The sequence below is a fragment of the Saimiri boliviensis genome, chromosome 11, assembly GCF_048565385.1.
Source record: "Saimiri boliviensis isolate mSaiBol1 chromosome 11, mSaiBol1.pri, whole genome shotgun sequence".
Classification (NCBI taxonomy): Eukaryota; Metazoa; Chordata; class Mammalia; order Primates; family Cebidae; genus Saimiri; species Saimiri boliviensis.
This window is the reverse complement of record NC_133459.1, coordinates 92,780,474-92,806,511: the sequence shown is the minus strand read 5'-3', so window position 1 is coordinate 92,806,511 and position 26,038 is coordinate 92,780,474. Positions and strand designations below refer to the sequence as shown.

Here is a 26,038-nt window from a genome sequence, read left to right as displayed (position 1 = left end):
GTCACGAGAAGTGGCAAAGCAGTAATGCACGATGCTGTCTAATACTGAAAAATATGACCTTTCCACCTCACCGCAGGCTCTCTCAAATAATTAACACTTACACTAAAATGGGGGCATCGAGCCTGGGCTCTGGGATTTGAAGGCTGCTGCTTTCCTAAGTGAAATTCTTCCTCTCTGAAGTTAACTTTATCCCCTTGTCCCCTATACCAAGATAAATTCATGGATCAGAGACTGGAGGAGTGATCTCTGTTCCTTGCAAGCCACCTCCCAAATTTATGATCCTAGTACCTGGGGACCTCCTGCTGGATTAGCCCTGCATCTTTCCTCGCTTCCATTATAGAGGCTAACAAGACTGTTGATTCTTCCTTTCTAATGTTTCCTGTGTTCCCTCCTGTCTATTCAACCCCTTTGTCTCCACTCTCCTGCATTATTTCAATAGTCTCGTAACTTCTTGCCTCCAGACTTCCCTTGTATTTTCCCATTCTAAATCGCACTGCGAGATCAATCTTCTCAAAACATCATCTTGCAATGTGAGTTCTCTTTCAGAAACATTCCAATAACATGATGCAGCCATTTAGGCTGATAATGGAAAATAACAGTTAATGACATGATACGGAAAAAATGTTCAGAGCATGTTATTAAGCGAAACAGATTACAAAATACACAGAATGTTAATATCGGTGATCTGCTTCGGGTGTGGTGGCTCACGCTTATAATTCCAGCACTTTGGGAAGCTGAGGCGGGCGGATCACCTGAGGTCAAGAGTTTGAGACCAGCCTGGCCAACATGCAAAACCCCATCTCTATTTAAAATACAAAATTAGTTGGGCATGGTGGTGCAAAGTAATCCCAGTTACTCAGGAGGCTGAGACAGGAGAATCGCTTGAACCCAGAAGGCAGAGGTTGCAGTGAGCCGAGATCGTGCCACTACACTCCAACCTGGGTGACAGAGCAAGACTCTGTCTCAGAAAAAACAAAATGGTGATCTGTGTGTGCGGCAGAATTATGGGTAATTTTCTTTTTTGCTTATCTTTAGTTCTGAAAAAGTTTTTGCAGTATTATTCTTGTAATACGATAAAAAGTAAAAGCTACTCTAAAAATAAGAAAAATGTACTCAGAGTAGTGAAAAATAAGCCAATAATGAGCTTCCATTTTTTAAAATTTCATTAGCAAAAAAGTAAAAGTTATCATAACCAGTGTTGGCAGGGAAATGGCTTGCTCATTTAATTGTCAGTGGGAATGCAAACTGATAACAGTATTTGCGGAAGACGCCGTATAGGATTCATCAAAGTGGCACATTCACATAAGTTTTGGTCCAATAATTTTAATTTTAAGAGCTTACCATATAGAAAGATGGTTCTCAAAGTTTGATATAGACCAACTGCATCAGTAGCATCTGAGAACTTGTTGAAATGCAAAATCTCAAGCCCCACCATTTACCTATTAAATCAGAATCTCTAGGGATGAGATCCAAGAATTTGTGTTATAATAAGACCTCCAAGTGATTCTAATGTGTGCTTAGAATTTGGGAGCCACCGACATAGAAATACGCTTTCTAAGGAAGTACCTTTATGTGAATAAGAGTCACTATACAATGATTTAAAAAGTTGCTAAATAGATTAGACTGATGTATCCTGTGAAATGCAATGCATTGGTTAAAAAGTAAAAATATTAGCATGGAGAGATCATTCATATGTACTACTTAGTAAAAACAGAACGAGTTACAGAAATATATATCTATAATATTACTAACCAAAGTCAAAGCATACTTTATATACTCGTGCGTAAATGCTTTATTTACTCATAAGTAATAAAAAATTCATTTATTACATATGTTTTTAAAAAGTCCCCCTTTTGGCTTCTTTTGCCTATAAGATAGAATCCAAACTTCTTAGCCTGATAATGAAGGTTCTACGTAATGTGCTTCAAACGTGATTCTCCCACTTCCCCCACCCCACGTCAGTATTTCTATAAAGAAACTTTTTTAAAATCAGACTCTTCTGAGAATAGCCTACTAGATAGTGTCATCTCCATTTTGTAGGCGGAGACACAAGTGTGACGGTGAAGTGACTCCTTGTCCACGGTCACATGGGCAGCATCTGTACGTGGAGCTGGTCCTGTGGTCCATCTCTGGTGCTTGCTCCATCCTCCACTCTGGTTGGCTAATTGTTTCCCACACACACTGGTATACACCTCTTTGCCTTTGCTTATGCCATTTTTCTCTCTTAAAATGCTCTGAATCGGGCCGGGTGCGGTGGCTCACGCCTGCAATCCCAGCACTTTGGGAGGACGAGGCGGGTGGATCACGAGGTCAAGAGATCGAGACCGTCCTGGTCAACATGGTGAAACCCCGTCTCTATTAAAAATACAAAAAATTAGCTGGGCATGGTGGCACGTGCCTGTAATCCCAGCTACTCAGGAGGCTGAGGCAGGAGAATCGCCTGAGCCCAGGAGGCGGATGCGGTGAGCCGAGATCGCGCCATTGCACTCCAGCCTGGGTAACAAGAGCGACACTCCACCTAAAAAAAAAAAAAAAATGCTCTGAATCAAGTCTTACATCCTCTACAAAGTTTTTCTCAGGAGGCCTAATCCTGAGGAATCATCCAGGGTCCCCACACCTTGGGGGTAAACTTTTCAACATATATGGAGTCTGCTTAGCCTGTGGGTATATTTCTCCAGGAAGACTGTCACACCCTAGGGCAGGGACTGCTCTCTTCTTTTTTGTTCTCAGTATTGAATCTGCAATAAATGGCTATCGTTGATGAAAATTATGATAGACTTGTACTAACACATATCCGCCATCAATATGTCACTGTTTGGACTTCTGTAACAGCAGTGACCATCAGAGCAGGCACTCAGAAAAGCAGACCAGTCCTTGGAACCCAGGAGCTGGGATCGGGATGGAGATGAGACTTCTCTAGGAATATCTTTTCATACAGTTTGACTTCTGAGTTATAGCAATGTCTTACTTCACAAAATAAAATTAAATATGAAAAGATGAAAAATAAGCGAGGCTTAAGTCAAATACAAAAGCAAACAAATGAATCTAGCTGTGTATCACGTTGATGACCTGACCACACAGAGAAAAGAATTCAACTCAAATTCGGGATGTAGCACTCTGTGTTCACAACCTCCGTGGGAAAGCTTCTAAGGATAAAAATAATTCCAAAGAAATTTTATAGCAAAGACCTGGAACCAACCCAAATGCCCATTGATGATAGACTGGACAGGGAAAATGTGGCACATATACACCATGGAATATTATGCAGCCATCAAAAACGATGAGTTCGTGTCCTTTGTAGGGACGTGGATGAACCTGGAAACCGTCATTCTCAGCAAACTGACACAGGAGCAGAAAATCAAACACCGCATGTTCTCACACATAGGCGGGTGTTGAATAATGAGAACACGTGGACACCGGGAGGGGAGCACTGCACCCTGGGATCTGTTGGGGGGAAATGGGGGAAGGGCAGCAGGGGATGGGGAGTTGGGGAGAGATAGCATGGGGAGAAATGCCAGATATAGGTGAAGGGGAGGAAGGCAGCAAATCACACTGCCATGTGTGTACCTATGCAACAATCTTGCATGTTCTTCACATGTACCCCAAAACCTAAAATGCAATTAATTAATAATAATAATAATAAATTTTAACTTTACTTAGTTGGTGATTTTTAATAATTATAATGTTACTGGTGTTCTGAAACTATTCCATATATGCTGTTGGACAAAGCAAATAAGTAAATACATCGATGTCACCACATGCTAGGTAGAATAATGCTCCTTTTTCCAAGATGTGCACACCTAGAACCTATGAATATGTTCTGTTACGTGACAAAAGCAACTTAGCAGGTGGAATGAAGGTTACCTTAATATAGGAAAATTACTGCAGATTATCTGAGTGGGCCCAGTGAGTACACGGGCCCTTAACAGTGAAAGAAGGGGAGGAAGCGTAGGCAAGAAAGATGCAACAGCAAAGGAGAGGCAGGCGTGGGAGAGATTCAAAACACCCGACAGAACCTTCATGATCAGGCTAAGAAGTTTGGGTTCTGTCTTATAGGCAATAGAAGCCAAAGGAAAAGATTTTAAAAACATACGTAATAAATGAAAACTTCTTTTTCTGGTTTTGAAGATAAAGAAAAGGGGCCAGGTCCCAAAGCATGCAGATGGCCTCTAGAGGCTGGGAAAGGCCCTCAGCAGACAGCCAAAAAAATGGGGACCTTAGTCCTACAACTGCAAGGGACTACACTCCAACAACAACCTCAATGAGCAAGTAAATAGATTCTCTTCTAGAGACTCCAGAGAGCACTGCGGCCCTGCCAGCACTTAAATTTTAGTCTGGTGTGACCCATGCCAGACTGCCGCAGAAACACAAGAAAATAAATATGTGCTGTTTCAAGATGATGCTGATACACTCACGGTCATGTACACAGCAGCACATTGGTTTGCTAGGGATGCCATATCAGGTTACCAGAAAATCGGTGGCTGAAACAACAGGAATGTCTCATGGTTCTGTCCAAAATCAGAGTGTCAGCAGGGCGGTACTTCCTGAGGACTTTGAGAGAAAGATCTGTTCCAAGTCCCTCTCTTGGGCTGGCAGATGGCCATCTTTTCCCTGAGTCTTCAGATCGTCTTCCCTCTGTGCCTAAATCCGCCCTTTCACCAGAGTTATTAGATTAGTACCCACCTTAATTACCATATTTTACTGGATTACCTCTGTAAATCCCTATCTCTAAATACATTTATATTCTGAAACAACAGGGATTAGGGAACTCACTATATATAATTTAGTTTATATACATACATATATATATGATATATAATACATATAATATACACTATACACACATATATATACACCTTTCCCCCTAACAATATCAACTGAAAAAAATCCAAAAGCAATAACATTCCTGCAGCAATAAACCTACCTAGCACCCGGATCTTGATATCTAAGTAACATTTCCCACTAAAGAAATGAGGGCCCTCTGGAGAAATACGGGCTTCTGGCTGTGGTGCAGGGAAAATGCAAATGAGCCTGGGGACTCCTGATATGCCAGAAAGGAAGGGCCTAAAGATCAATGGGGTCATGTCAGAAGGACACAGGGTCCTGTTTGAAGAGGTTCCCAATAGCCAAATTTGGGATAATTTCAATGTCAAGAAGAAAACAACAGTAATGGATTATAATCCACTGAATTTTTTAAGTCCATGAGCCCATCATAATACTTAAAAAGCATATTTTTTTTAAGAAAAGAAAGCCATCTAATAAAGGTAAAAGAGTGATAAAATTAGGAAATCACAATATTTTGGCCTCTAATGTAACAACTGATTCAGGCAAAGATCAACAGATGCTAATCACTGAGTAAAAGGTTTTGGTGTTTTAGGATATTTACACAGCATCAGTACATTATCCCACAAATTATTTATTAATTACAAAGGGGAAAAGTTACCTTTCTAGTGGACAGATTTGGTGGTTACTACTTAAAATGATCAAACGTAGCATCACCAATAGTAGAACAATCTGATATTTTGTGTGACTTCTGATAAGAGGCATGCATGATATGACATATAATGATATAATCTTTTTAACAAAAAATATTTAACTTGCATCTAACAGTGAAGAACGCACATGTAAATCCAGAATGTGGCACATTCTATAGCCAATTGGCCTGGACTCTCCAAAAAGGTCAATGTCATTAAAAAGCAAGACTACAACTGAAAAAGAAGATAGAGGAATCATTTCTGACTAAAAGAAACTGAAGAGAAGTAGAGGGTAGAATGGTAGTTATCAGAGTCTGGGGCAGGGAGGGTAAGCAATGGGTAGAAGCTGACCAAAGGGTGTAAAATTCCAGTTAGGAGGAATAAATGTTCAAGATCTATTGCACAGTAAGGTGATCATAGTTAGTAATAATGTATTGTATATTTCAAAACTGCTAAAGGAATAGATTTTAAATGCACACACTACCAGAAACAAGATAAATATATGAAGTGATAGCTATGTGAAATGGATTGATGTAATAATGGCATAGTGTATACATATATCAAAACATCTCTTTACTCCATCAATATACAATCATTCATTAGCAAAAATTAAAATTTTTAAAAAGAAACTGACTACTGGTCTCGATGGCTCACAGCTGTAATCCCAGCACTCTGGGAGGCTGAGGCAGGCAGATTACTGGAGGCCAGAAATACAAGACAAGCCTGGGAAACATGGTGAAACCCCGTCTCTACTAAAAATACGAAAATTAGCCAGGTGTGGTGGTACTCACCTGTAATCCCAGCTACTTAGGTAGCTGAGGCATGAGAATCGCTTGAACCCAGAAGGCAGAGGTTGCAGTGAGCTGAGATCTCACCACTGAACTCTACTCTGAGTGACAGAGTGAGACCCTGTCTCAAAATAAATAAATAAAAATAATAAAATAATAATAATAAAAACACTAACCAAAACACCAAATGCAATTGATAATCTTGAGTAGATTGTCATTTTTTTTTAAAAAAAAAATGCTATTAAAAGACATTTTGGGGACAGTTTGGAAAATTTTAGTGGGAAATGTATATTAGCTAATATTAGGAAAAGTGTGGCTAATTTTTTTCACAAGTGTGCTAATGTGATTATGTCAGAGAAATGTTATATTCTTGGGAGATGCATCTGAAGTATTTGATTCAGTGTAGTGATATCTGCAACTTTAAATAGTTCAGAAAAAAAATGTGATATACTACAGCCGACTCTTACCAGCTCTCAAGAGGAGATAAAATACTTAGGAAATTTGCAAGCCATTTGTTAAGTTGCTATTTACTCAAAATCATCCACGGTGGAAATTCTTACACCACAGAAACTGGCAATTAATACAAACGAGGGTTTCTCCTCCCCTAGATCCCGTGTATTATTAGTACACTACCGCATAGGGAATCAAATGTTAATAACTGGTGAAACATATTTTCAACTTTTGTTAAGACAGAAATTTTTCAAAATAAAATGCTGGGAAAAAAACAGGAAAAATATCCTTTCTTCCTGGGAAATCCTGGAAACCACAGAGAGAAGGATATGGCAGAGAGACAGATGGTGGTCTGTTTCATGGCCAGCTTGGGACTCTCCCATGGGAAGCTCTGAGACGTGGTGGCTCCAGATCCGCTGACTGGGGACCTCTGCAGTGAGGCGGGCCTGGAGTCAGCAGGAAAGGGGAAGGTTTTCTAAAGTTCAGCGAGCACCAGCCCTCTTTCCTTCTTTTCCCTCTGGGCCTGGAGCTGGGCTTCTGGGTTGGTGGATCCCGGCATTTCCAGGATCCTATAGGAAGCTTCTAATTGCAATTCCTTTGGATGAAAAGGTCTAACGGTAAGGGAAGGTGGCTTATGGCGATTGGGAGTGGCAGTCTGGGCCCCTCTTCATTTTTTATTCTGTCTTCCTTTTCATTTGTCTTTCCACTGCTTACTCTCTACCCTCTCCCCTCCTCTTCCCTCTCTGCAGTATCAAGTTCATTTAGAAATGCCTTCCCCGTACCTCTGCTGCCTCAATGGCACCCACTCTGCTTGGACCGTCTCAAGACTCACCACCTCCACAAAGTCCCCCCACCATCATCTTTCTCCTTATCATACCTCATGGCATTGATGTCTGGAATTAAACGCTGTCGTGAACTGCTACAGGACCGAGTTGTGTGGCTGATTCTGTTTAGTTTTGAAACAAAGTCTCATTCTGTTTCCCAGCGTGTAGTGCAGTGGCGCAATCACGGCTCACTGCAGCCTCAATCTCCCACGCTGAAGCAATTCTCCCACCTCAGCCTTCTGAGTAGTTGGAGCTACAGGCACACACAACCACACCTGGCTAATTTAAAAACAATGTGTATATTTGTATAGATGGGGCTCCCCTACATTGCCAAGGCTAGTCTCCAACTCCTGAGCTCAAGTGATGTTCCTGCCTCTGCCTTCTAAGGTGCAGGGATTACAGGTATGAGCCTGATATCTGCAAGCAGGAACCGGATTCCACATACACTTGCTCTGTGAAAAACACTCTTTTCAGCAGGGCGTGGCGGCTCACGTCTATAATCCCAGCACTTTGGGAATCTGAGACAGGAGAATCGCTTGAGCCTAGGAGTCTGAGAAAAGCCTGGTCAACAAGGGAAAACCCCATCTCTACCAAAAAGACACAAATTAGCCGGGTGTGTTGGCGCTTACCTGTAATCTCAGCTATTCGGGAGGCTGGGACATGAGTATAGCTTGAACCCGGGAGGTGGAGGTTGCAGTGAGCCAAGATCGCGCCACTGCGCTCCAGCCTGGGCCACAGAGCAAGACTCCGTCTCAGAAAAAACAAAACAAAACCCCCCACTCTTTTCTCCCTGGTACAGACTAACATACAGTATCTATTGAATTCAATCGAATTCCTTCCTTCTCCCTCTCTTCTCAATTTTCCTTGTTTCTTTTTCCATACCCTCTCCTTCTCTTCCTCCTTTTTGATTCCTTCGGTCTGTCCCAGGTTGGCTAGTGTTCTTTTAGCTCATTTTTGCCCCCTTGCTTTGCTCCTCATCCTTGGCTCGCCAAGGCCGAAGGTGTTGCTGGACCCCAACCCTGGGCCTCTTCTCAGTCCAAGGGCTTCTCTTTGCTCGGGGGGCTTCCCAGAGCCTCACTCTGTGGCGCTAGGAAAGGCTGCCTCAGAGCAACGTACATACGTTCTACACAGTCTCCCTGCAGGCTCTCCATGCCCAAAGACTGTTGGCTTAACAAAGGGAGCATGTCAGGATAGCATGGGACTCTCGGACATCTGCGTCACACATTTTTTTCTCTCCCATTCCCTCTCCACCCACCACCAACCCCCTTGAATTCTCCGGACTGATTATTGCGGTGAAATATCACACATTTTCTCAATCTGTATGCAAACCAGGTAGGATTGACAGCTGAAGAAAGCTGCACATTGCCTGGGCCTAAACTTATTTGTTTTCCCTCTGGAGAGAAAACTCTTTGAGCTCTGTGACAGTGCCTCGAAGCCATGGCCCTCGTCCTAGACTGCCCTGGCCCAGGCAAGCGCCTGACCCCTGCTAATGTGTAGGACTTTTAGCAGTAGAGAGCGGGGGGAGGAGGTAACCAGAGCACCCTGCATGCCAGCGATTCATGTTCTCTGAAGGGATCAGAGTGTTATTGGAAACCTTGCCTGCCAAATGCTGGGCAAATGTAACCAATTTATTAATGCAGAGAATCCGATGTGTGAAATTGGACCAAAAGCAGAGAGGCCAGACATCCTCCTTCCAGCTTCCTGATCCCTACCGGTGGTGGAGGGAGGGTGATGTACAAAGAGTTCTGTCTTCTGCAGGCGGACGTGGCTGCCCTAATCACATGTGATAGTGACAACAGATATTCCTGACTGGAGCTTCAAAGGGCTTGGAGATAATTGTATCCACTATCCCCGGCTGGCTGTGAGGCCCAGCCTGCCGCTTGCCCCTTGTAAAGCATGCTGGGTAGGAGGATCGCGAGCTTGGTCTCCTATGTCCGAGTTCTGCTCCTCCTCAATGGAGACCATGTGAAAATGGAAGAGTGAGAATGTCTCTCAGTGCCTGCAACGCTGACATCCTATGCTGGTCGCTTAAGCTCTTTCCTGCAAAGGGTCTTAGATTGGTCTCGGTGTTTCGTGGGTGTTTGCAGCTTCTCTCCAGCAAAGGAGATGGTTCCTTCGGGGCAGAATGCATTTTGATATGCCTCCTTGCCATTAATTTGCCCTCTAACAGGTGATTGAGTTGGAAAGGATGTTAGCAGCCACGTTTATTAAAGGATTATTATATTCGTGCTCTTCTTACACATTACCTCGTTTAATCCCCACACCAACTCTTTATGAGGTAGATATTGTTATTCTCAATTTTCACTTAAAGAAACTGAACTCAGAAAGTTAACCAACTTACCCAAGATGATAGGTGTAAGTGGACAGGATTTGAGCCCATGTCTGTTTAGCCATGCTCTTCACTGCCTGGGTTTAAGGAGTAGAAACCCCCCAAAATTGTGGGTAATCTGGTAGAATTGTCAAGAAGCAAATGTGGGGAATTTTCTTGCTAGGACTGCACTGGGAAGTCTTTTATTTTGGATTTCTAATTTTCAAAGAATTGGCATACAGTAAAAATAATGGACATAGTTTATATAGCAAAAATAAATCTTTTTTTTTTTTTTTTTTTTGAGACGGAGTTTCGCTCTTGTTACCCAGGCTGGAGTGCAATGGCACTATCTTGGCTCACCGCAACCTCCACCTCCTGGATTCAGGCAATTCTCCAGCCTCAGCTCCTGAGTAGCTGCGATTACAGGCATGTGTCACCATGCCCAGCTAATTTTTTGTATTTTTAGTAGAGACGGGGTTTCACCATATTGACCAGGATGGTCTCGATCTCTTGACCTCGTGATTCACCCGCCTCGGCCTCCCAAAGTGCCGGGATTACAGGCGTGAGCCACCGCTATCATGATTCAGGTAACTTTTAGAATCTTAGAAGAGATCAAGCTCATTTGAGTGGGCATCACTGTCACTGTTCCAGATGATGTGGGGAGAGATAAAGATCTGGTTGCTTTAGATTCTTAGCTATTTAGATTCTAGATGAATGTCATCATTTTGTAACTTGTCACTGTGTGTCATGTCTCAATACTAAAGGCAAAATGGTCGTCCGATTAGTAAATTTTGATTTACATGAGAACAGATTGTGAAGACAGAAAATAAATCAAAGATTTTAAAAAAAGGAAAAGAGAATTCAAAAAATTTAAAAATAAAAATAAAGAAAAATTAATACATAGAAAAAGAAAAAAAATTTTAAATAGAACTGATGTCTTGAAAATAATACTTTTATAATGTTACCTACACTTGTTAACTTAAGATAGTCTTTTTAGTTGGTTAGGAGTATGACTGAATATGCTGGGGAAGTCCTCATGCCCACATGCTATGAAATTCACAAGTTGATTTCTTTTGGAAATGTACCTGATACATTATAGTGCCGTGTAAGGATTAGCATGGTGTGCCTGAGGAAGGGCAGAGCTACCTTCCATTCTCTGGGTACCTTCCCTCCTCCTCCACTTTTCAGCAATGGTTTCTGGGTCCTGAAGGCAACCGGGATACATAAGACAGGAGCTGCCATATCTCCATTTGGAGAGGAGAAGGATCAATTCAGCGTCACTGAAATGGGAAGAAAAGTTCAGACTTTATTTTGATTAAAATCCAGCCCAACTCTCTTGCTTGTTGTGGTATCTAGAAGAGCTTGTCCCATTGTCTCCTTCTTCTCCTGTAAGCTGTTCAGTTTCTTCACCAGATTCTCTTAGGAGAATAAATCACTCACTAAAGAACAATCTGTAAGGCAATAAAGTTATGTATGTACTTAAAAACAATTTCTTAATGTCTGAAAAGGCAAAATAATTTTGTTGCCCCCCACAACACAACAGCAGTAAAAGACCCCTGAGGACTTGGAAATTGGTGTGTCTCTGGGAAGCGAATCAGTAAAATTCACACTCAATGCAGCAATGCCATCTAGCATAAGAATGACAGCTCCAAAAATAATAATGGTAGCAATAAAAATGCAAAAGAACAATTCATGCTATGTAAGTGTGAATCTAATCAAAAGTTGAAATGGGAATCCTCCAAGATATGACTGAAATGTAAGTGTATTTTAGTATGAGGAAATAGAATTAAATGTGTTGTATTCTCTCTGGAGAATGACTGACAACAGAAATTGGCCCTAAAGGATAAAAAGGACAATCTGAAGAATGCTGATCTCGATTTCTTTAGAGGTGAAGAAGCCATTTTTAAATGGCTTGGAGAATTGAGGTTTTCTTGGCAAAAGTTTACCTATAGTAAAACTTCACAGCCCAGCAGCTGGTTGATCAAGTCTGGTCCACACTGTATTGAGACATATTGTTTTTTAAAATTGAATAAGTTGTCAACCAATTTCAGATAGAAAAATCCATGTATCTAGCTTTTCTTGAAAAATTGGGAAGACTGGATTAACCAGGCTGGCCACAGTGGGCTGGAGCTGTAAAGCCACAGCTTCCTCCTCCAGAAGGGCTTGTACTCTCCAGCCGGCACAGTCCCCACGATTCCCCGTCATCACCTCTTCCCTGACCTGCTTCACTCATCTACGTTACACTCTTCTGAATCTGTTGGATTTTGAATGTGTGACTCCCTAATGGGTAAGTATGCGTTCAGTTACTTGAGCTGAAATTCATTTCTTAAGACCCCGAACTCTCCTTGTTATGATTCCATGCTCAGCATGCAACCTTCTGAGAATTTTGCCTTCTCTTGAAATTTGCCTATAAGGAAAGAATGCATTGATCTTCTGCCCTGAGCATCTTGGTCGATATGAGGAAGAGCATAGAGTAAATGTAAAAGGCTTAGGCTTTGGGGTCTGACAGGTCTGGTTCCAATTCCAGCACTGACACTTACTAGATAAGGTCATCATGAGGCCTCTTAGCACCCTGCCAGGCATTTTCTCCTGGAGATGTTGCCCTGGGTCATCTTGGGTTACATACCAGAATATTGAAATTGCAAAAACATTTTTATAAGTAACCTTGATACTCTAAGTCACAAATTATAGCAGCCCCAAATCTATCCAAACAATCAACAAACTTGAGCTGCTCTGGAGATTGTGGACATCTCAAACGAATAGAAAGCAATTGATAGAAACACAAACGTTTTGAAGGTTATGTGTTCCAAAGAGGAAGAGGGGGACATGGCAGATAGAACCCAGATTTTGAACTTAGCCAACTTATATTCAAGTCCTAGTTCTTTCCTTTATTAACTACATGAACTTAAGAAAGCCAGTCTGAGTCATCAGGATAAAAATTTCCTCCCTACACACCTAACAGAAACTTTGTGAGGATCAAATGAAAGAGTTAGGGAAGATACTATGTAAACTGTAAAATGTATGAAATTGTTAGTATCAAATTTTTTGTAATCCCCAGTGTATGCAAGAGTACTATTAGCAGAAGAAGCCAAGAAGCCTACACTAGGGTTTCTAGCCTGCCAGGGCAGCATTCAGAACGAAAAGATTAGGGCTAGGCTCATAACTATCAAATCCTAGAGTGTGGTCAGGCGTGGTGGCTCACACCTGCAATCCCAGCAATTTGGGAGGCCAAGGTGGGTGCATGACCTGAGGTCAGGAGTTTGATACCAGCCTGGCTAACATGGTGAAACCCCCTTTCTATGAAAAATACAAAAAGCCCAGCATGGTGGCGCACGCCTGTAATCCCAGCTACATGGGAGGCTGAGGCAGGAGAATTGCTTGAACCAGGGAGATGGAGGTTGCAGTGAGCTGAGATCCCACTATTGCACTCCAGCTTGGGCAACAAGAGCAAAACTCTGTCTCAAAAAAAACAAAAACAAAAACAAAAAACCATGGAGTGTAAATCAAATCAGACTCTGGTTTATGAAATAAACAGTAGCATCCAGTGATGATTAGGGTGTAAAGGGTCTCACAAACACTGTTAGTGAAAGTATCAACTGGAACAAAGAAGGTGATTTGTCAGGACCTCTCAAAAATTTTAATATGCATACATACCTGTTGACTCAGCCATTTGCTTCTAAGAATTTATACTATAGAAATCCTTGTACAAGTGGGCAAGAGTACTTGTATTACAATGTTCATGGCAACATTATAAAATAAAATTGATAGGGGGTGAGTAATACATTTGACATATTTCTGCTATGATTGCTGTGTTGCCATCAACAAGAATGAGATAGATACATCTATATTAAAATGGAATGGTGTCTGTAATGTGTGACTGGGTATAAAAAAAGGAAGTTGTAGTATAATATATACAGTGTGACCATACTCAAAAATACAATAACCTAGAAAAATTCTGAAGGTATACAAGTCTAATAGTTATCATTGGTTTCTGCTGGGGAGTGGGAGTAGAGTGTGAGAATGACAGTCTTGCTTTGTACTTTGTATACTCTTAAGTTCCTTGAATTTTTACAATGATCATGCAGTACTTTTGTAATTTTTTTAAAAATGCAGTTAAAAATCAAAAAGAGGCTGGGCTTGGTGGCTCACACCTGTAATCCCAGCACTTCGGGAGGCCGAGGCAGGTGGATCACCTGAGGTCAGGAGTTCGATACCCACCTAGCCAACATGCTGAAACCCCGTTTCAATTAAAAATAGAAAAATTAGCTGGGTGTGGTGGCAGGCACCTGTAGTCTCAGCTACACGAGAGGCCGAGGCAGGAGAATCGCCTGAACCCAGGAGGAGGAAGTTGCAGTGAGCCGGGATCATGCCACCGTACTCTAGCCTGGGCAACAAAGCAAGGCTGTGTCTCAAAAAACAAACAAACAAACAAACAAAAACCTCAAAAATGAAAACATTAAATTAGTATTTAACTAGGAATAAGAAAATATAAAGAGCTACAGCAGACAGTAGGAGTAAGGCCAAGGAACACAAGCGTGGACACAGAGCCTGGCGATTCCCATGCCTGGGGTTTCCTTCCTAGCTCTTCCCACAGGCCTCATCACTGACATGTCAGGACCAACTCTCTTTCCGGACTTGTGCCGCTCTGGCAGCAGAGCCAATCAATGTATGTGTTGCCGTCATTCCTGCTGTAGTACTGGCAGCGGTGGTTCTATTTCTGAAATTCGGGGTTGCAAAGCTTGGTCTCAAAGTGAAGAGTCATGGCCAAAGATCAAGGAACTAGGGCTTCTACAAGAGGATCTCCTGCTGTTTTTTGGAGTTTAACTAGACTATTGTAACGACTATCCCTGTCCCTTGACTTCTCTGCTTTGCTTCCTTATTAACTCCTTATGACTTAGACCTTAGATTTGCTTATGATTCTGCCTCTGCCTCTGTTGCACTTGAGTAGTCTTCTCTTGAGATTACCTACTGTCTGATTCTGGCCCATTCTGTGACTCTGATTTTTTTCTGGGGCTGTATCTGGGCGTTTTCCTCGCACTCTCTTTCATTGTCCAATCCTCTTCTGAAGCTACTATCATCCTGTATTAACACTGATGTAGCCGGTCAAGAGGCCAGGATGGGCTGGTGAGAAGGGATACTAAAACATAAAAGTTCTGCACATATGGAGCCCTTGTCATCGGGGAAAAAGCTGTTCTCAGTTTCACATGCAAATTGTGGTGAGAGGACTGAGAAATCAACCAGAATATCATGCCAGAGTCACAGTGCTGTGCTTTCTAACCGCCCCTGTACTTTGGAAGCAACCTGTCCAAAGTGGTATGTAATTTCTTAAGTTATGACTATACAGAGGAAAATGGAAGGCCATCAGCTTGAGCCAATCTGTCTCTCATAGTTTGCCTGGACACTGACCTCTCCAAATGAGGACTTTTATTTATTTTGTGATTCACTATATATCAAGAACATGTGGAAAGATTCCAGGAGTGAACTTAAATTTCTTTTAAACCATACAGTGTGGATCAGAACCACGGCTTCGCATAGTTAGGGACCTTTCTCCTTCTCATACTTCTCAACAAGCAGCCTAGGGTGAGATGTGTGCATTGACAAGGGAGATGGTTAGAGAGATACGGCTTCTTCCAAGACTGGAATTGAAACCCAACCTCAATTAAGTTAAGAAATTCTCTATTAAGACTGTCTGGCCCTCTTTGCCCTGCCAGCTTTTAAGAGCAGACACAGGATCTCCTTAGGACCCAGGACTTCTTGCCTTCAGTAAAGCAAACACCTGAGGTGGGGGGCAGAATTTTCTGCTTTGATGGAAGGCGGTTTTAGACTGGCGAGTGGGCGAAAACCTGACCTGAATCCTAATCTCTTAGAGCGCAACTCTGATTTCTTGCTCTATCACCTCATTACGTGGCCCACATGGCTTAGATTATTGAATCTTGATCCTGAGCATGGACTGAGGTAGACGGTGGCTGTAGCATTTCGTAATAAAATTCCTCATACATTTTTCACTTCTTCATGCCTCTTAAAATAATCTTTTGGCCTGAATGGACATTTTCCCTTTGAATTCCAATTCTGAATTTCCTACCTAACTAATGCTAGGGAGGAGAGTTAAAAGCACTACATAAAGAAAACACACTGTTTGTTTGTTTGTTTGTTTGTTTGTTTGTTTGTTTAACCCTAGTTGTATTTTATCAGGAAAAACATTACATTTGGAGTCAGCCAAAGTTCATGCTCCATCTTACCAAGAGCATATGTTTGCATGAGTCACACAAAAATGAAGAAGATAATAGTAATAATTCCTGTCTCACCATTTTGTTGAGACTGATAAACAAGAAAGAGCCTACAACTACACAGCGTAATATATTGTACAGATATTATTTTTGTTATTGCTGTTACATGGCATGAATGAAAGAATACTAATATATTTCTGCATTTTAAGATACAGATTTTTTGTGGCCGGGCGCGGTGGCTCAAGCCTGTAATCCCAGCACTTTGGGAGGCCGAGGCGGGTGGATCACGAGGTCGAGAGATCGAGACCATCCTGGTCAACATGGTGAAACCCCGTCTCTACTAAAAATACAAAAAACTAGCTGGGCATGGTGGCGCGTGCCTGTAATCCCAGCTACTTAGGAGGCTGAGGCAGGAGAATTGCCTGAGCCCAGGAGGCGGAGGTTGCGGTGAGCCGAGATTGCGCCATTGCACTCCAGCCTGGGCAAGAAGAGCGAAACTCCGTCTCAAAAAAAAAAAAAAAAAGATACAGATTTTTTAAGAAAAAATAATATGAATAGCCATAGTCTAGTATACAACAATTTGAAATTTCCAAGAGAATCTATTAAATGCATATTCATTTTCATATTAGAATCACAAATTATTCATTGGTTGTCTTTAAACTCTGAAAGACTGCTTTCCTCTCTGAACATGAATAAAAGATTCATTTCCCAAATAGAAATTGTTGGTTATCTCTACATAGTGATAATAATGCATTATTATATGTATTTATGTTTGTGGATTATGTAGATAAATATGTAGATCTAGATAGATAGATAGATAGATAGATCTATATACATCTACATCTATCTATCTATGCATCTATTTACCTACCTCCCTACATATGGTGGCTCACAATCCTTTGCATCCTTCAATCCAATCACGTTAACACTCAATACTAACCATCACCTTTGTCTTTTGTCTTTTTCTGAGACAAAATACATATCTACATATGGATCTATATATTAAATGAGAAAGGGTCTTACTTGGGAAAAAAAAAAAAGATGGGAATTTTCTGTCAAAGGCAATTTTGGCTGGGCAAGGGGACAAAAACCTAACCTGAATCTTACTCTATGAGAGCGCAGTTTGAATTTCTTGCTCAATTACCCTGTTACGTGCCCCCACACACCTTAGATTATTGAACCTGGATCCTTAAAAATGGACTAAAGGATATTGAGGTGGTGGTAAAGCTGGTAAAGTCGGTAGGTAAGTAGGAGACAGACAGAGTCCTGTACCCTGTCCTGTTTGTGGGAATTAAAACCAAGTAACTGCATGGGGAGAAATGCCAGGTATAGGTGATGGGAAGGAAGGCAGCAAACCACACTGTCATGTGTGTACCTATGCAACAATCTTGCATGTTCTTCAAATATACTCCAAAACCTAAAATGCAATTAAAAAAAAAAAAAAAAAGTAACTGTTCTTCATGTGCCCATGAAAATCTCAGAGACATTTTCAAACTGTCATCAGCCCGGTTTTTGTTTCATTTTGGCAATATGTTAATCCTACACCAGTAGGAGCATGTGTGCTCACACTTACTCATCTCCTCACTCCATTAGCCTCTAGTGGGCTAGGGGCAAGTCCCTCTGCTAAGCACTGGGAATAGAAAGATGACTGAGCGGTCCTCCTGTTACTAGGTAAACAAAAGCAGCCAAGAAAATATATTCAATACACAGCACATCCAGAAGCCACAAAGGAAATTTTAAGAGCTTAAAATTTAAAACATTTATATGGCAAAGAAAAAAAAATTCCATAGCCAAAGTCTAAGGACAAATGCTACATTGGTTATTCAAAATAAACGTGACAGATAAATGGCTACTAATTTTCAAAACACTTTACCAAATTAAAAAAAAAAAGAGAGAGCGAGAAAGTAATAACGACATGCAAGGAATATAAACAGGTAGTTCTCAGAAAAAGACAAAAGACAAAGGTGATGGTTAGTATTGAGTGTTAACGTGATTGGATTGAAGGATGCAAAGGATTGTTCCTGGATGTGTTTGTGAGGGTGTTGCCAAAGGAAATCAACATTGGAGTCAGCGGATTGGGAAAGGCAGACCCACCTTCAAACTGAGTGGGCACCATCTAATCAGCTGCCAGCACGGTTAGGATACAGCGGGTAGAGGAACATGGAATGAACAGACTTGCTGAGTCTTCTGGCCTTCATCCTTTTTCCTTGCTGAATGCTTCCTGCCCTCGAACATCAGAATCCAAGTTCTTCAGCTTTTGGACTCTTGGACTTACCTTGGTGATTTGCTTTGAGGCCTTAGGCCAGAGACTGAAGGCGGCACTGTTGGCTTCCCGGCTTTTGAGGTTTGGGGACTCGGACCTGCTTCCTGGCTCCTGAACTTGCAGACAGCCCATTGTGGGACTTCACAATGTGATCATATGAGCCAATACTCCTTAATAAACTCCCCTTCTTATATACTTCTCTCCCATTAGTTCTGTCTTTCTAGGGAACCCTGACTAATACAGCAAATGACCTGAAATATACGGAGAGATTCTCAACCTGACTGAAAATATTTAAATGCCATCAAAACAACAAAGAGATATTTCATCAAACAGATAGTCAAACACTAGAAAGTTTTGATATATGTGGGATTGGAAAGAAAAGATTAAAATAAATTTGTATACTGTTGGTGGAAATTTAAATTGGTGCAAAGTTTTTGGAATACAACTTAGTGATGTATTTTAAAATTTTAAGTGTTCTTTGATATACTGCTATGAATTTATCCTGAAGATATACTTACAAATGTAGCCTATGATGGACAGTATTTTAAAACCTGAAAATAACCTGAGTATTCATCAATGATTATTACTAAAGTTATTTATTGCTACAGTTATATTTTCTTGCTTTTATTTAATTATCCATTAAAGTTATTGCTTTATTGCTGCAGGAATACTATTTGTCCATTACAATTATTATTATTATTTTTGACACAGAGTCTCACTCTGTCAACCAGGCTGTATGCAGTGGCACAATCTCGGCTCACTGCAACCTCCACCTCCTGGTTTCAAGCCATTCTCATGCCTCAGCCTATGGAGTAGCCCAGATTATAGGCATGCACCAACACATCCAGCTAATTTTTGTATTTTCAGTAAAGACAGGGTTTCACCGTGTCGGCCAGCTGGTCTCAAACTTTTTGGCCATTACAATCGTTTTTTTCTTTCTTTTTTTTGAGAAGGAGTTTTACTCTTGTGGCAAGACTAGAAAGCAGTGACCTGATCTCAGCTCACTGCAACCTCCACCTCCTAGGAGTGATTCTCCTACCTTAGCCTCCCAAGTAGCTGGATTACAGGTGCCTACCACCACACCCAGCTAATTTTGTATTTTTAGTAGATATGGGGTTTCACCATGTTGGTGAAGCTGGTCTTGAACTCCTGACTTCAAGTGATCTGCCCACCTTGGCCTCCCAAAATTCTGGGATTACATGCTTAAGCCACCATGCTCAACCAGCCATTACAATCTTAAAGTAGATGTATATTGTTGGGATAAAAAAGTTTTTTCATATAAGTGAAGAAAGCAAGATGAAGAGCAGCACGTTTAATATTATCTCATTTATAAATAAAAAGATTATGGATACTGTAGAGTGACATATACATAAATCATTTTTCAAAGTTTAACAAGAAAGCGTTAATAGTTGGGTACAAAGATCGGTTGGTGGTGGTATGACATGTTTTACTTTTCTTTTTCTACCTCTATCTTTTTCTGTGTGGCTACATTCCTCTTATTTAAACAAAATAAACTAAAAAGTTAAAAGCACACTGCCATATGTTATACGATAGAGGTAGCAGGCATCAGAGGACACAGAGGACAGGCATCGGAACCAGGAGAGAACAAGGGGGATGTCAGACAAGACTTCCTGGATCAAAGGAGGCTTGGATCAAAGGATGCCTGAGCCTCGTTTCTAAGGATAAGGAGTTCTTAGATAAAGATTGGGGCCAGGATACTCTGGGTAAAGGAAATGGTATTTGCAAAGGCATGAAGATGAGAGTGAAGGCAAGACATGTTTAAAAAGTTGTTTTAACAATGTTTTGTTGAAGTGCAGAGTGGTCAATAAATCAAAAAGCGGGATCTGTAGGTGTCAGATCACCTAAGGTCTCAAATAGCCTCCTAAGGACTTTGGACCTTCTCCTAAAACGAGGAGAGACAACTAAAGAATTCGAAGTGAAAAAGTGACCTGACTAAAATCCATAAAACCTTACTGAATAAATGCAAAGTTACTCAATAATTCAACTGTGTTAGAAGACTTGCCATGTGCACAATATCACAGAAAGGACAGCTAACCTGGGTTGTGAAAAGTATAATTCCATCCTTGGAAATGACTTTAAAGATGTGAGTTATTCACTTAACATTTATTCATTCATTTATTCATACTAATAAAAACAAACATTAAGTATACTTTGTATTGCGTATATGTTATAAGTAAAACAAACATTCTCAGCTTCGAGTGCAAAGGTGCAAAACGCATTGTCTCTGTCATGAAAAAATTCAGAACGAAGTGGGAAATAGACATATTAAATAAATAATCAGAATGCACTCTGATAAGTTCTACAGTGTAGATAGTGCGGTGAAAACAGTAGAGGGAGTGCTTAACTTATTGGGGGAATTAGAAAAGGCTTTGCAGGGCCAAGCAGGGTGGCTCTTGCCTGTAATCCCTGCACTTTGAGAGGCCTTGGGTGGATCATGAGGTCAGGAGTTCCAGACCAGCCTGACCAATATGGGGAAACCCTGTGTCTACTAAAAAATACAAAAATTAGCTAGGCATGGTGGCTTGCTGCTGTAGTCCCAGCTACTTGGGAGGCTGAGGCAGGAGAAACGCTTCAACCCAGGTGGCAGAGGTTGCAGCGAGCCGGGAAAAAGAAAAGAAAACACTGTAAAAGTGATGACATTTGAAATAGGCCTTAAGAGATAAAAGGCGGTCTCTAGGTAAAAAGGGAGGCAGAAAGAATTCAAGATAGAAAATGCAACTAAGCTAAAAAAAAAAAAAAAATTTTTTTTAAGGCACAGGAATGAGTCAACGCATGACAAGAAAGGAACCTGGGCTAGACAGATAAAGGAGACAAGGGACAGAGGTGACGGTGTGAAGGATTCACACTGATACAGTTCGGATGTGTGTCCCTTCCCTATCTCATGTTGAAATGTAATCCCCAATGTTGGACGTGGGGCCGGTTGGGAAGTATTGGAACACGGGGATGGATCCCTCATGAGTGGTTTAGCACCATCCCCTTGGTGATGAGCGAGTTCTCACTCAGTTCATTCAAGATCTGGTTGTTTAGAAGAGTCTGAGACCTCCCCCTTTTCTCTCTTGGTCCTTCTCTGGCATGTGACATGCCTACTCCTCCTTGGCCTTCCACCTTGAGTGGAAGCTTCCTGAGGTCCTCACTTAAAGCAGATGCTGGTGCCAAGCTTCCTGTATAGCCTACAGAACTGTGATCCAAAATAAACCTCTTTATGTTACCCAATTCTTTTGTAGTTCGAGAGTGTGATGATTGATTGTTCATGCGCATGTATGACATACATGAGAACCTTGTGACATCAGCACATTACCTGTCTTACCTAAAAAAAAAAATTATCCACTCTCAGATATTCCTTTAGAATAATACAGAGTAATGTACACACGAGCCTTTAAAAGGACTTTAGGCTTTTAAATTCACAGGCCACAGGGAGCTGCTGAAGGTTTTACGGCAGAAGACGTGTTATGAGAGAATCTATGTTTTAGAAAGATAGCTGTAGAGGCTGTGAAAAAGGACTGGAGTCTGGAGACTGCCCTTGAGGGGCTGTTAAAACAATCCTGGCAAGAGGTATGATGAAACTAACTCAGTCCAGCCTCATGAGATTGGAGACAGCAAGAGAGATGGAAGAAATGATTACAAAGAGGGTAGAAGATAACAAGATTTATTGGATTTCTACTTGCCCCCAAGCCCTGAGATAGGTAATGTATGCACCTTATTTCATTTACGCTTTACAACAACCCCTTGAGGTAGGCGTGATGTACCCCTTGAGAAACGGAACATCTGGGAGGCTAATTCACTCAAGATCACACAGGCAGAGCCAAGATTTGAACCAATGTCTGCTAGATGCCAAAGCCCATGTGTTTTCTCTCTGTCAGATAGTAGCAAGAGGACTTGATGAGGGATTACATGTTTTCTCCAATTAGGGTTCTGTCGTGGCTCACTTTCCTAAACTTTGTAGGAAGCCACGTGTGTACTCCAGCCTCTAGCAGCCCTGAGGAAGAATGTATTCCACTAGGTTATGTTGAGCTAAGGGAAGGAATACTTCTTACATTAAGCAGAGTGTGGAGGCCAAGCAGTGTTCCACCTGTCTAGGTGTGTCTTTGTTTTCTATTGTGGCCACAACAAATTATTATGAGCAATTATCATAAATCAGTACACATGTATTACTTTACATTTCTGTTCCTAGTCCACCATGCGTCTTACTGGGCTAAGATCAAGGCATCAGCAGGGCAGAGTTCCTTTCTGGAGGCTTTACGAGATAATTCTTTTCTTGGCTTTTAGAGCTTCCAGAGGACACCAATCTGGCTCATGGCCCCCTTCCTTCAGCAGGGACAGGTCGAGTCTCCCTCACATCTCATCACTCTGACCATCTTTCCTTCCTCCCTCTTCCCGTTTAAAGGAGACTTGTGATTACATTGGGCCCATCTGGATAATCCAGGCTGGTTTCTCTATTTTAAGGTCAGGCGATTAGCAACCTTAATTTTATTTGCAAATGTAATTCCCTTCTACCATGAAAGGTAACATGTTTACAGGTTCCGGGGATTAGGACATAGATAATTTGGAGGCCATTATTCTGCCCAACATTCAGTTCTTTATGATGATTTAGATTTAAATCTTGTACTTCTAGTTTTAGAAATGTACAAGAAGAGGGAAAGGGAAGCGGTGGTGAGTCAAGAGAAGCACCATGACCTCTTGGCAATGTGGAGCGTGGTGTACACTGCTGGGCCAAGAGCTGGGCCGTTGGGGTAGGCAGTTCACATCTCCAAAGAAACGCTCAGCAAACCATGACCAGTGGAAACCGGGACACCAGTCACCTGGGAGACCAAGTAAACATAAACATACAGCCATCCATCACTGCCATCTGGAAGAAATTGGGTAGCGAGGGTCTTCCTGTTAGGCCTTGCTTCAGTATTTATTTGTGTAGCTGTAGATCCCAAACCAGCCTTTCTGTCAGCAAAGCTTCAGTGAGGAGCACAGGGCTGAATCTCAGCTTGGAATTAAAACATACCACCTTTCTGTGTGAATGTGGATATAAATATTACCAGCAGACAGGTCACTCAAGAGATAGGTGCCCGTATTTCCAATTCTAAACAATCTCTGTCGGTCAGACGGGGAGACCCTGTGTGCTTGTTGGCAATATCACCTTCAGCAGAAGACTGATTCCTGGTGAATGCTGCCTGTGTTCTTGCTCTATTCAGGAGCTATGGCCTCCAGAAGCTTTGCCCTACAAGCTCCATCCTCGTCAATGACTTCAGGCAGAAATGTGCAGGGAAAAGATGGTTTTAGTTGGGTGCACTGTATGAGGTGATATGTAAGTTTTATGGGCTCTCCTCCCAGGAGTCCTTGCTTTTGATAGAGAATGTGTTTTCAGTTGCTGCTCCGATCTATCAGTGGTGATAGATTTGCCTAGCTCCCTTCATATGTTCTCGCCCTGTTCCCCAAGTGATTCAAAGCATATTTACAGGACAGCTGGCTCAGGTTTGCAGGGGCCAAGTCTCAGGCATGGATCAGAGCAGAGTAAAGTGACCCATACAGGGAACAAACTTATGACCTTGGCCTCCTGAGCATGATCTCCTTACAGATTCAGCTAACACAGATTCTGAAAGCCTGCCCTTCATCTAAGTCCACAAATGACATTGAAACACTCAAAGGCAGCCTGGCAGCAGCAGGAAGAAAAATATTCAAATCAGTTAGATTTCCCGGCATCACATTGCTTCTTCTTAACTTGAAGATACATTTGAGGACCCCCCTAGTCTGGTGACACTGAATTAGAATCAGTCAAACACTTGCTTGTTGGCCATGAAATACTGTGAGCTACAAGAGACTCTCCCATCCTCATCCACCGTTACAGCGTAAGCTCCTGAAGGGCGTGGCCTGCGTTGTGCTTAGTCCTTGGCACAGAACAGATGTGTAAAGCATGCCAGTGAAATTAACCATACAAATGGATACATTTGTGAGATAAGTTCCATTTTTACATGTACCCTACATCACTTTGAAATATTTATTTTCACGGATAGCATATACCTTAGGATGGATTACGTTGATATGTAAAGTAGAAATTACACAAGCATATATCAGCTAAATTTGTGATAGGACATAAAAAAATTATAATAGTAAAATTTAATTTTCATACTTAGTTTCATTACTATATATAAATATGTGTGATTAACGTTTAATAACATCTCCATAGTATTTCCTCCTTTTGATTCCTCCTCCTCCTCCCCCCTCCTCCCCCCTCTTCCCTCCTCCTCCTCCCCTCCCTCCTCCCCCTCCTCCCCCTCCTCCCCCCTCCTCCTCCTCCCCCCTTCCTCCTCCTCCCCCCTCCCCCTCCTCCTCCCCCCCTCCTCCTCTCCCCTCTTCCCCCTCCTCCTCTCCCCTCTTCCCCCCTCCTCCCCCTCCTCCCTCTCCTCCTCCTCCTCCTCCCTCCTCCTCCTCCTCCTCCTCCCCCCCTCTTCCCCACCTCCTCCTCCCCTTCCTCCTCCTCCCCCTCCTCCCCCTCCTCCTCCTCCCCCTCCTCCTCCTCCTCCCCATCTCAACTTCAACTAGCTAAATTGCCGCATGGGGCTTACTGCTACTGCATTCAACAGCACAGCTCTGGGCCTCTCTTCATTTTCCATTTGACTTTCCACTGCTTACTCCCTGTGCTCCTACTGGCTCCCCTCCTCTTTCTTCTTCTATACTATCAATTTCATTCAAGAAGGCCCTCCCCACCAGGCGCGGTGGCTCAAGCTGTAATCCCAGCACTTTGGGAGGCCGAGGCTGGTGGATCACGAAGTCAAGAGATGGAGGCCATCCTGGTCAACATGGTGAAACCCCGTCTCTACTAAAAATACAAAAAATTAGCTGGGCATGGTGGTGTGTGCCTGTAATCCCAGCTACTTAGGAGGCTGAGACAGAATTGCCTGAACCTAGGAGGCGGAGGTTGCGGTGAGCCGAGATCGTGCCATTGCACTCCAGCCTGGGTAACAAGAGCGAAACTCTGTCTCCAAAAAAAAAAAAAAAAAAAAAAAAAGAAGGCCCTCCCCATAACTCTGCCAGCTCAATTGCACCCAACCTGCTAGGACAGTCTCAAGACTGGTGAATATTATCAATGAACATTGAAATAGCCTTTAGTAAAGAATCCTTACTTTCATTGGCTATTAGTAATGGCATGTTGAGACGTGCCATTATTTCCTCTTTATTGTGGAAAGAACAGGTTCAATTTCAAACGATTCCATGGTCAAACAAGGACTTGGGACCAGGTGTTCTTGGTTCCATTCCTCCACTCAGTGGCTTCCTTCTCTCCCTTCTGGTGGGAAAGAAAGAAAACTAAATAGTAGTTCTAGTAAATGATAACACGTGTTGAAACAGGAGAGATGGAGGGTTCTGTGTGAGCATTTGGAAGGGGCATTTAACCTATTTTGGGGGAAGTTTCTGAAAAGACCCCAATTAGGTGAGTCGTAGTTGTTTTTTTTGTTTTTTTGTTTTTTTGTTTTGAAACAGAGTTTCGCTCTTGTGACCCAGGCTGGAGTGCAATGGCGCGATCTCGGCTCACCGCAACCTCCGCCTCCTGGGTTCAGGCAATTCTCCTGCCTCAGCCTCCTGAGTAGCTGGGATTACAGGCACACGCCACCATGCCCAGCTAATTTTTTGTATTTTTAGTAGAGACGGGGGTTTCACCATGTTGACCAGGATGGTCTCGATCTCTTGACCTCATGA

The 26,038-nt window shown here is 42.1% G+C and overlaps 1 long non-coding RNA gene and 1 pseudogene across 2 annotated transcripts in view; one reads left to right on the top strand and one right to left on the bottom strand.

The window, feature by feature from the left end:
- Positions 1–1,381: 1,381 nt before the first annotated feature.
- The window catches only part of LOC104652271 (uncharacterized), a 62,067-nt gene continuing 37,410 nt past the window's right edge, over positions 1,382–26,038 (bottom strand). The window contains exons 3-4 of one of the 2 annotated variants that reach the window (XR_012512502.1): positions 10,930–11,295; positions 1,382–2,518 (exon numbers count right to left, since the gene is read on the bottom strand). This is a non-coding gene — a long non-coding RNA (uncharacterized LOC104652271). Of the gene's footprint in view, positions 2,519–10,755; positions 11,296–26,038 lie in introns of those variants that run through there. The other variant, XR_745608.2, reaches the window with a different exon arrangement.
- On the top strand, positions 21,568–21,663 carry LOC120360583 (small nucleolar RNA U13; annotated as a pseudogene).